This window comes from Neolamprologus brichardi, chromosome 22, assembly GCF_056152115.1.
Source record: "Neolamprologus brichardi isolate AB-2024 chromosome 22, ASM5615211v1, whole genome shotgun sequence".
Taxonomy (NCBI): Eukaryota; Metazoa; Chordata; class Actinopteri; order Cichliformes; family Cichlidae; genus Neolamprologus; species Neolamprologus brichardi.
The window spans coordinates 557,501-567,500 of record NC_142124.1 but is presented as its reverse complement, the minus strand read 5'-3'; positions in this window follow the sequence as shown (position 1 = coordinate 567,500).

Below are 10,000 nucleotides of genomic sequence, written 5' to 3'. Positions count from 1 at the left end.
TGAGTTCGGCTGCTGGAGCCTGGTGTCTTTCAGCTTTAACTCTAATCCTGCATTTTTATTTTATTTGTGCACGTTCTCCATCAAAGCCAGAACCCAGCAGAGAGTGTTTACATCCAGCGCCGTTGCCACGACAACAGCAGGTTAGTGACTGTGAGCAAAAATGAGCCCCGTCACATGTGACGGGACAGGATGCTGCAGTAACAGAGTGCAGCCAGCAGAGGGCAATGCAGACTAAGGAAAGTTGGAGCGAGTCGTTCCTCAATGTGACATTTATTTATTTGCACTGCACCCATGAGTGAAAAGCAGCAAACGCAGCTCTGTGTCCTTTAAAAATAATCGTTAGGATGAAATTAAAGTGATCCTGACCTGTTCCTATCAATGATAATGATTCTTCATTCAAAAATAAGGTGTGATGCACAAACGGTGTATGAAACTCTGAATGAAAGGCTCCAGGTCAGCTGGTTGTGCTTCAGCGCAGACGTCATGACTGGGTCATCTCTGGAGGTTATGAGGTTTTCCTCAAAAGATAATTCAGACGATGAAGTTTATTAAAAGAACTGAAACTTCTGCTCTTTACCTGTGTGATGCAAACGGTCTTTATGTATTTATTTATTTGGAGCTTTTTGATGGCGGCCCGCTGTGGCGTGGTGTGACAGCGAGCCGGGCTGGGACAGTTCTGTTTTTCAGTGAGGAGAGAAGCCGTTAACCCGAGGAGGCGCTCGGCCATGTTCATGCCTTCCTCCTCCTCCTCCTCTCCTGTGGGTTTGTGCACTGTGTGAGGAATCAGACAGAGCTGCTGGGAACAGGATGGACGATGCTGACTCGCAGGTTTCAGCAGAAAATGTTGCACAAACAAATGTTCCAAAGAGCAGGAAGTGACATCAGCAGGCTCCTCCTGTTCACTTACAGTCACTGGTTTCGTTAATAGCAACATGACAGGTTACGGCGTGGAGGGCGTGAGTCATAGACGGTTATGTTTGACAGCAATAATAAATGTTTCGCTGCGTCCGTCTGCAGTGAAAATCAGACAAGCATGATGTCATCTTTATTCATCATCTGTCATTTTTTATTTTGGGCTCCTGGAGGCTGATGTGGCAACAATAACACAAATATAATTATTAATAATAACGCTTGAGCTCGGGCCGTACAGCTGAGAGCGGCCCGGGCTCGAGTTCGACGTCTTTACCGCACGTCTCTCTGCTCCTGACACTTCTTCACTGCATCTGTGAATAAAACGAAGAACAGAAAATGCAGATTCAGCGTTCTCGGTGGCGCTTTAATAGAAACGTCTCAGACACATAAATATCTGAACACATTTCTGTCCTGAGAGGTCAAACACACCAAAGGTTTGAATTGTGGCAGCTTCAGCTCAGAAACCAAACGTGGGATCATCAGCAGCTCAGATTATCTGCCTCTTAGAGCGTCACAGGTTTCCTCTTCACGATGAAGATGATGATCTGTTGCTACTGAAACTCCTGCAAACAGTGAAACAATCCAAACACAGCTGCCTGCAGGTCAAAGGTCACAGTTGGTACTTTTTTTATCACACGTGTGTACTTCTACTTCACTGAAGAGTATACGTACTTCTGCACGTGCGGCAGGCGTGTCATGTGACCCACGCAGTGTGTGTCTTAGTTCAGCTGAATCCTCTCGTATCAGCTCTTCACTCAGCTGTGACCACAGCTCATCTTCATGTGTGATCATCTGATCATAAACGCGATGCGTCTGTCGACGTTCGGAGCTGCAGGTCTGAGATCTTGTCAAAACTGACAAAATGAAAGTTTACTATCAGATTTGAATCCAGCACCAAAACCATCACAAACATCTGACTGACAGCAGCTTCATGTTTCAGCACGGCAATGATCCAAACACGCCGCCAGTGGGAAGCACGCCTGGACGGAAACCCACGGGGGAACTCTACCAGAGCCTCAGCATCACTGAAGCTTCATCCTGACAGCGAACACGCCGCTGTCCTTCAGGAAGCCCGGAGAACTGTTCCCGAGGATCCTCACAGAGCTGAGCTCCAGATTAAAGGTGCTCAAAGCAAATAACTCTGTTTTTAACTAAATACACATGAATGTTTCCACATGTCTGAATAAATCTCTGCACGTATTTCATACTTTACTGCAAAATAGAAAGAAATGAGGGGCAGATGAAGACTTTTGCACAGCACTGTAGTAGAAGGAACCAGAAGGAACCCAGGAAGATGAAATCGTGGTGAGCAGGAGACGTTTGATGACACGAGCTTTTTCTGCAGAATTATTAAGAAACAGATCGAAGGTCCGACTCAGCATCTCACGTTAAATTGGTGCAGTTTACTGAACATGACACACATGCTGGCTTTAGATTGCGACACTGTCAGACTCAAAGGATGTGATAATGACTGTAAAAGGCAATAAATCTGTGACACGCCCCCTCAGGCTGTCAGCCGGTGATTAATCACACGCATCATTTCCTCAAATATGCAAATACAGACGTCGCATGATGCAACACTGCTTCCAGAAATAAATGTGGTGCAATGATTCGGTAAGTTTGCCTTTTTCAGGAGAAGCTGCTGGGAGTCATGACAAGAGCAGGTGAAAGGTCACGATGATTGTGGTGTGCACGCAGCTGTGAAGCTAAAGATGGAGTACACAAGGCACTGGGCCTCGCTCCGTCTGCTCTGCTACAGCCGCTCAGCGATGCTGCAGCGCTGAGATGTTTGCTCAGAGAGACCAGTTTGTTTCCCCAGAGGAGCAACTGGGACTGCTGTGGAGGCCAGCAGCAATAACCTGAGCTCAGGCAGGCTCATATTAATCTGCTGCTTCTCTGACCTCAGTTCAGGAGATGAGGCTTGGTGACGTTTTATTAGGTGCTGATGATGATGTGGTAACTTCACATTTTCATTTCTTTGATGAGGGGACACGTTCTCAGGTGATAAATCATAAGCATGATTTCATATCTCAAGTCTGAAGCTGCAGACGTGGATGTAAATGTCCCTGCGCAGCATCCAAAGCCTACGACTTCTCTTCACCTTTGGTGGGAGACGCCCCCCCCCGGCTGTCAAATACAACAGGGAAACATGGCGGCTCCTCAAACGGCAGACCCGCTCCTCGGCATTTTTGGTAAATGATAACTTTAATTATAGGATGTGTATTCATGAGTAGGGATGCACCAATACCACTTTTTTGGAAACGAGTACGAGTACTTGCATTTCACTACTCGCCGATACCGAGCACTTAATAAAAACATGATTTAAATTTGCAGGTAACAGCTTTAGTCCTATAATTTAACAAAAAAAACAACAACAAGGGACTATTTTTGAATTAAGAACATTTATTTAAAATAAAAACCATGTTGTATGCAACATATTACAGAATAAATAATTATGAAAAACAAAATTTAATTTTAAATTTGTTTAAATTTGTTTACTCGGCGCCTGTGATTAACCCCTTACATGCGCTCAAACATAGACAGGTCTCAGACTGTGGTATCGGTCCCCGGTATCGGGGGACTTTACGAGTACTTTAGAAAATGTGGTATCGAGGCCGATACCCGATACCAGTATTGGTGCATCCCTATTCATGAGTACAATATCTTTTTTCTATAAACTCAACTAATTATTGAGTGTAGCTCTAAACAGCTTTCTGCTATCAGAAGGAAATAAACAGCAGCCGCCTTCACAGCCGGTGACTTTCAGAAAGACCCTCAAAGCAGGATTTAAAAATTAGGAGTGGCTCAAGACTTTTGCACAGTATTTTCTGTCACGTTAAATGACTCTTGTGTTTACATGTTCTAATAATTAGTATCCAGCAGTTGGAGGTCTTCAGATTGGTTTTACTCACCTGGACAATCACCTGTCTGCGGTAAAGCTTCATCACGTGTAGCAGGTGCTTCCTCCACGTCTGTAGGTTGTTAAGGAGAGAAATGATTTATTGATATACAGGATTTAGATGGAGGCGGTTAGACTCCGATGGCCTCCGCGGAGCAATGACAGGCATTGAGCTCAAAGAAAGGAAAAGCTGTCTTACTGATGCAGGAGTTCTGACCTACAGGAAGCACATGCAGGTAACCAGTAATGCATGGCACAAGCAAAGCATAGCACGCATGAGCACCATTAGAGTGAGATACTGGGGAAGGTGTGGTTAGCAAGGCGTAGAGATGGAGGCTGCGACGAGGCTCAGAGCCGCTGACGGCCGACACAACGTAGAGCCGGAGGCTGAAAGATGCAGAGAGCGGAAGTGATCCCAGGCTGAGACACCTGAGGGCGCACACACCTGAGACCTTATTCCACTTACATATGCTGCACATACACCTTCACCTGGAGAACCTCCAATAAAAGAACAACTTCCTAAGTTCAGGCTTCTTCTGTGTGAGCATCAAATCCATCCAAACACTGACGCTGGACTCAAACGACCAATCAGCACAGAAACGTTTCCAGCAATTAGACGGCCCCTGCTGCTGTTTGACTGAACATGACTGACAGGTGGCCGTGTCGGGACAAATCGCTCAGACTGTGCCAGCTAGGATTTGTATGCCCTGCGGATTAATACATTCTCACAATGTTTCATTTCTACGTTTTGTATTTGAATGTCAGGCTTGTTGGGACAGGCTTAGTTTGAACTTGTCTAAAGATTCACAAACTGGCGAGGAAATCACCTAAACATGTCACAGTGTGGATGCTCGTTTCAGTGATTCAGTTTGAACCACAACAACACACAGGGCGCTTCGTATCGTAGGGTAACGACTCTACAATTATAACGTATGGATGGTCGCTGTGGGCCCAGCACTCAGTTTCACACCCTTTTTTCTACTCTTGGCTCTGGATGATGTGATAGAGAGATGGCTCATGAGGCCATCTCATGCTCAAAGCTTCTGCCGCCCCTCCCTGAGCCTGGTTCTGCTGGAGGTTTCTTCCTGTTAAAGGGAGTTTTTCCTTCCCACTGTCGCCAAAGTGCTGCTCATAGGGGGTCATATGATTGTTGGAATATTGTAGGGTCGACCTTAAAGTGCCTTGAGGTGACTGTTGTGATTTGGCGCTATATAAATAAAATTGAATTGAATTAAATTAAATATAATGTGGGTCCATGTCCTCCCTGCTCACAGGGACTGTTTCCTTTTCAGTTTTTGGTTTGATTTGTACAAATTTCTCTTCGAGTTTCATCCAACTGAGGATGAAATCATCCAGTATGTCTGTGAAGGTTCTCAGTCATCCAGGTCATCGTAGTCAAAGGAGCTTAGAACTTGACCTTAGACCTTAGAACTGAAGAAGCTTCTCGGATGAGACGTGAAACGTCTTCAAGTAACTTAAAGAAGTCCAGACGCTTTTCTTTGCAAGCTCCTTTGAAAATCATCCAGTAAATACTCCAGACCACTTACAGGACCGGTTCAAAGTGTCCAGGCGCTGATCTCGGTCCTCCCTTCCTGAACATTAGACCTGAGGATCAATATCACTCTCATCACTCCATCCATTAAATATGAAGCGTATGGGCTGGAACACTCAAACATGCTGGAAGAGCAGTTCCAGTCATGGTGACGCAGCAGTGCGATGCGACTTCTAACGACTGCACTTCCTGTTCTCTGCACCTACAGCTCCGCCCCCAGAAGAGCAGACGTGTTTACAGCCTGCTTTTATTCTTCATGGATAGTTTCTACCTTCAGTAGGGGCGTGGCCTTTTTGACAGGTGGATGTAACACCTTTATAATGACATCATCTTACTGAACTGTATTAGGTTTCAGTGTAAGCTCACAAAGTTTCCAGCAGTAGGCGAGTCCAGCTGTGCAGAAGTTCAGTTTCGTTGTTTACATCTTCTTGCAAAGGTACGTCTCCGTCCTCAGGAAGTTCTTCATGCGGTCGATAACACTCTCATCGCTCGGTGCATTAAAACAGAAGCCGCAGACACTCTGAGAGTCTCTGCTGCTCCGCTGGAAAACTGGGCGGTGCAACAGAAGCATGAATATATTCTTGTAGATGATCAAACCTCAGACTGCTGTGGGGAAAGTCCGGCCCTGTAAATGAAATCATTAGCTGCCTGATTCAGGCGGACTCCCACACTGAGAGAGAAGCAAACAAGCTCCAAGCTTCAGCTGTGGACTTCCTCCAAGCCTGTTATTACTCCAGCCTGTAATCACACGGGGACAGTAAAACCTGCTGCACACAAACACACAGCAATGCCCTGCTGTGCCACACGGGGGCGATAGTGGGGCTAATAACAAATCTCATTCATTTATGTCTTTTTAACTTCTCCTTCAGGATTGGAGGATTGCTGCAAGAAACAGCGTGTCGGAGAGCAGGACCACATCGTCCCGAGCTCTGAGGGCCGGGTGACTCAGGTGCACTGGATCAGGTGCTGCTGATTGAAGTCCCAGCTGCTCCACCCTCCTCTCCAGGGCCACACAGACAGACTGGTGGTTGTCCAGGTCTTTTTGTGTTGTTCACCGGTGCTTTCTTTCATCCTCAGGATGCACCAGACTGTAGATTTTGCCACTCCTGCGATTGTAGACGTTTCTCAGGTTTATCTGTTTTCAGTTTAAGGATGTCTCGTATGGAGCGCTGCTTTGACCACATGTACTCTGTTCACAGCACAATCTGCCAAATCAACTCAGACCTTTTATTTATTTACTTCTTTATTTTGGCATAAAGAAGGAATTGCCCACACTTGAACTGTCCAACTACTTTTAGTCCCGTTAAAAAGACGGTGGTCCCGACACACAAGCCAGGCAGAGATGACACAACAGCAAAACACTACAGAACAAACTGCGTTAATGGAGAAAATGATGCATGCAGGCTGACATGCTGTATAGAACAAAGAGGCGTGAACCACAAAGTGGATTTAGGAGAAGTAGAAACACACAAGTTTGGAATTGGAGTTTTGAAAAGCCAACAAAGAAAGAATTATATATATGTAATATATTACAGTGTTTTATGATATTGAGAATGTCATGGTCCTGGGTCATTGACCCAGTGTTTTGAGTTTATTGTTATTATTTTCCAGTTTCTGCTGTTTTGTATTTGTTCTTATTGTTTGAGTTGTGTGTTTAGTGTTTCTATCATCCCTGCCTGTGTCCTTCCTCTGTTCTGTTCGTGTCCCCGAGTTGGTGTTGTGAAACAGTCTGTGAGTTTCCTGTTTTACTTTATAGGTTTGTGTCTCGTTATGCCCATTAGTTCCAGCTGTGTCCCCTCCTGTGTGCCATTTCCTGATTACCTGGTGTGTGTATTTATACTGCGTCTGCCTGTGCTGCTCGTCTCGTCGTCTGCATTTCTCTGCATCATTTTGGTATGTCTCCGTGTCTCTCTGTTCCTCGCTTTATGTCCTCTGTGTTAGTTTCACCAGTTTAGGTTTATGTTTATGTTCTGCCCTCACCTTGGGTTTTTCACCTTAAATAAATCTCCACTGCCATCTGCATCTTGGGTCCTCTTTCATTCCACCACATGACTGCTGCCCAGCCGTGACAGAGAAAGCATGTATGATCAGATGTGGAGAGGTTTACTAATTAAAGATGGGCGTCACAGGGCGTCTGCACAGATGGATAAAGTCAGGACAGGAAATAAGTATTCAAAGACGTGTATAGTAGAAAATGTAACACCACAGTAGAGTAGAGCGAGTCACTTATTATTTTATCATTTTCATTGATGATAAATGATGTGTTGTAGACAGAGGAATGGGATTTCCCTTTTTGTGGAAGAGAGGAAGGAGTTTATTACTAGAAAGGTACAGGAAGTGGTTTTAAAGCTGAAGGACGGTCGCATGAGTGGGTACGAACAATGTTTTTACGAGGAAAGACATCAAGTAAGGACATTAAACTAAAGTAGAAGAAAGAGTGAAACGACGTTTCCTGGGGTTTGGTTTGATGACACGTTCAGACAAATGCAAGAAAAGCCGGTGCACGTTCGAAGAGAACAGCTAACACTGAGTTACTGGGCGGATCATCCAACTCAGGAAACAGCTGCTGGAAAAAGAAGAAAAAGACGTTTTATTTGGACTGTGAATCGATCAATAAGTCAAACAGTCATTACCAGAAATACAGCCGTGGATACTTCCAGAAGCTGCAGTAGACTCACTCTGTTGGAAAGGAGGAGTTTACTTTAAACTGGCAAACAGCACAGAAACATATTGATCAATATTGCTGTCATGTGCAGATTATCTCAGAGGATATCTGACAGAGCGGGAGTCGCTGTGATTAGAGTTTAATATCAACGTAGGGAACAGGATAAGTGATGGGCTGTCAGCACAGACAGAGCTGAAAACACCATTAAAATCAGTCATTTGTTCAGATTCATTGTAAGTAAGTTTCCAGTGCAGCCATTCAGAAAGCAGACGGGACAGATTCATAGAAACTCGACAATCCAGAGTGAACACGACGGGTCTGATGATTACAAGAAGACAACTGATTCACTGAAGAAGTGAAAATGATCAGCACATCTAATTATCTTAGACACACACATCTGTGTGATAGGATCAAATCCTTACGTGACTTTCTGGTCCACGCTCCGTACCAGCTGCTGAAGGTAACGCACCAGTTTGTTGACTGTCAACCGCCAACAAACACCAAAGAAGAAGAAGAGTCTGAAAGCAAGGCAGGGAGGAGAGGGCCACAACAAAGGCTGGAACATCTTCATCCTCTGAGCAGCTCTGTGAGGATCCTCAGGAACACTTCTCCAGGCTTCCTGAAGGACACGCAAAGCTCTGCCAGGATGATCCCACAGCGCTCCACGGATGCTCCGGGTCTCTGGGGAGGCCCATCCGTGACTGACAGAGTCTGAAGATAAAATGTTAAATCGTGGGCGATCGTGGCTCAAGAGTTGGGAGTTCGCCTTGTAATCGGAAGGTTGCCGGTTCGAGCCCCGGCTCGGACAGCCTTGGTCGTTGTGTCCTTGGGCAAGACACTTCACCTACCGCCTGCTGGTGTTGGCCAGAAGGGCCGATGGCGCGATATGGCAGCCTCGCTTCTGTCAGTCTGCCCCAGGGCAGCTGTGGCTACAACTGTAGCTTGCCTCCACCAGTGTGTGAATGTGAGTGTGAATGGGTGGATGACTGGACGTGTAAAAGCGCTTTGGGGTCCCTAGGCGGGACTAGTAAAAGCGCTATACAAATACAGGCCATTTACCATTTAAATCTGCTCTTCGATAACTTATCTTTTATCTGTAGACACAACACAGCTTATCTCTGAGCCTTTTTATGTTTGACTGAAACACGGAGCAGACTGAAGTCGCTTCACAGACATGAGGAAAGTGTCCAAAGACGAACTATTGATCAGACTTCTTTAGAAATGATAAGAAAGCCTTGAAACACCTCAGTTCAACAACAACTCAAGTCGCCTACAGAGAGAAACTCAACAATCCGACGGTCTTAAACACTTGGTGACAGCGAAGAGGAAGAGGTCCCTTGTAACAGGAAGGAGCCCCTTCCTCCCCTCAGGGAGGGGCGCCCACCGGCTGTGGGGATGGGGGCACATTTAACACTGTGTCATCATGAGGACAGCTAGCTGTGTGCTTCGCAGCGCTGCGTGATGAATAACTCTTTGTCTTTGTTGGTAACACAGTGACCTCGTGCTCGAATTCCTGGTGGGGGAGCGCCTTCTCCTCGGGCTCCTCCCACACGCCCTCCCTGCATGTATTACTGTTACACATTCCTGAGTAAATACTGCAGGCGTGTCAGGTCCTGTCAGCCGTACTGCTTGGTGCACACAAACACAAAGTGTGTGCGCCATCGAGCGAGAACAAGTTTCTTCTTTTTCTGCAGCTTTCCACCGTGAACGTCAGAAGGCCTACCTGCACCGGCCAGGAACGGCGGCAGGCTTCACCTGCTCCTGAACCTGATTGGCTGAATGCTACTCACTTTAAATGTTGACACGAACACTTCACTGTGCTGCAGTATTCAGTGATTACATTTCTGCAGAACTAATAATCCTACTCCCAGTTCTCCTGCTTTGCCTCACCACCACCTCCTGCACACATACCTGCCTTCCTTGGCAACGCCTCGACGTTTCCCCGGATAAGCTGGACGAGGTGGCACGAGGG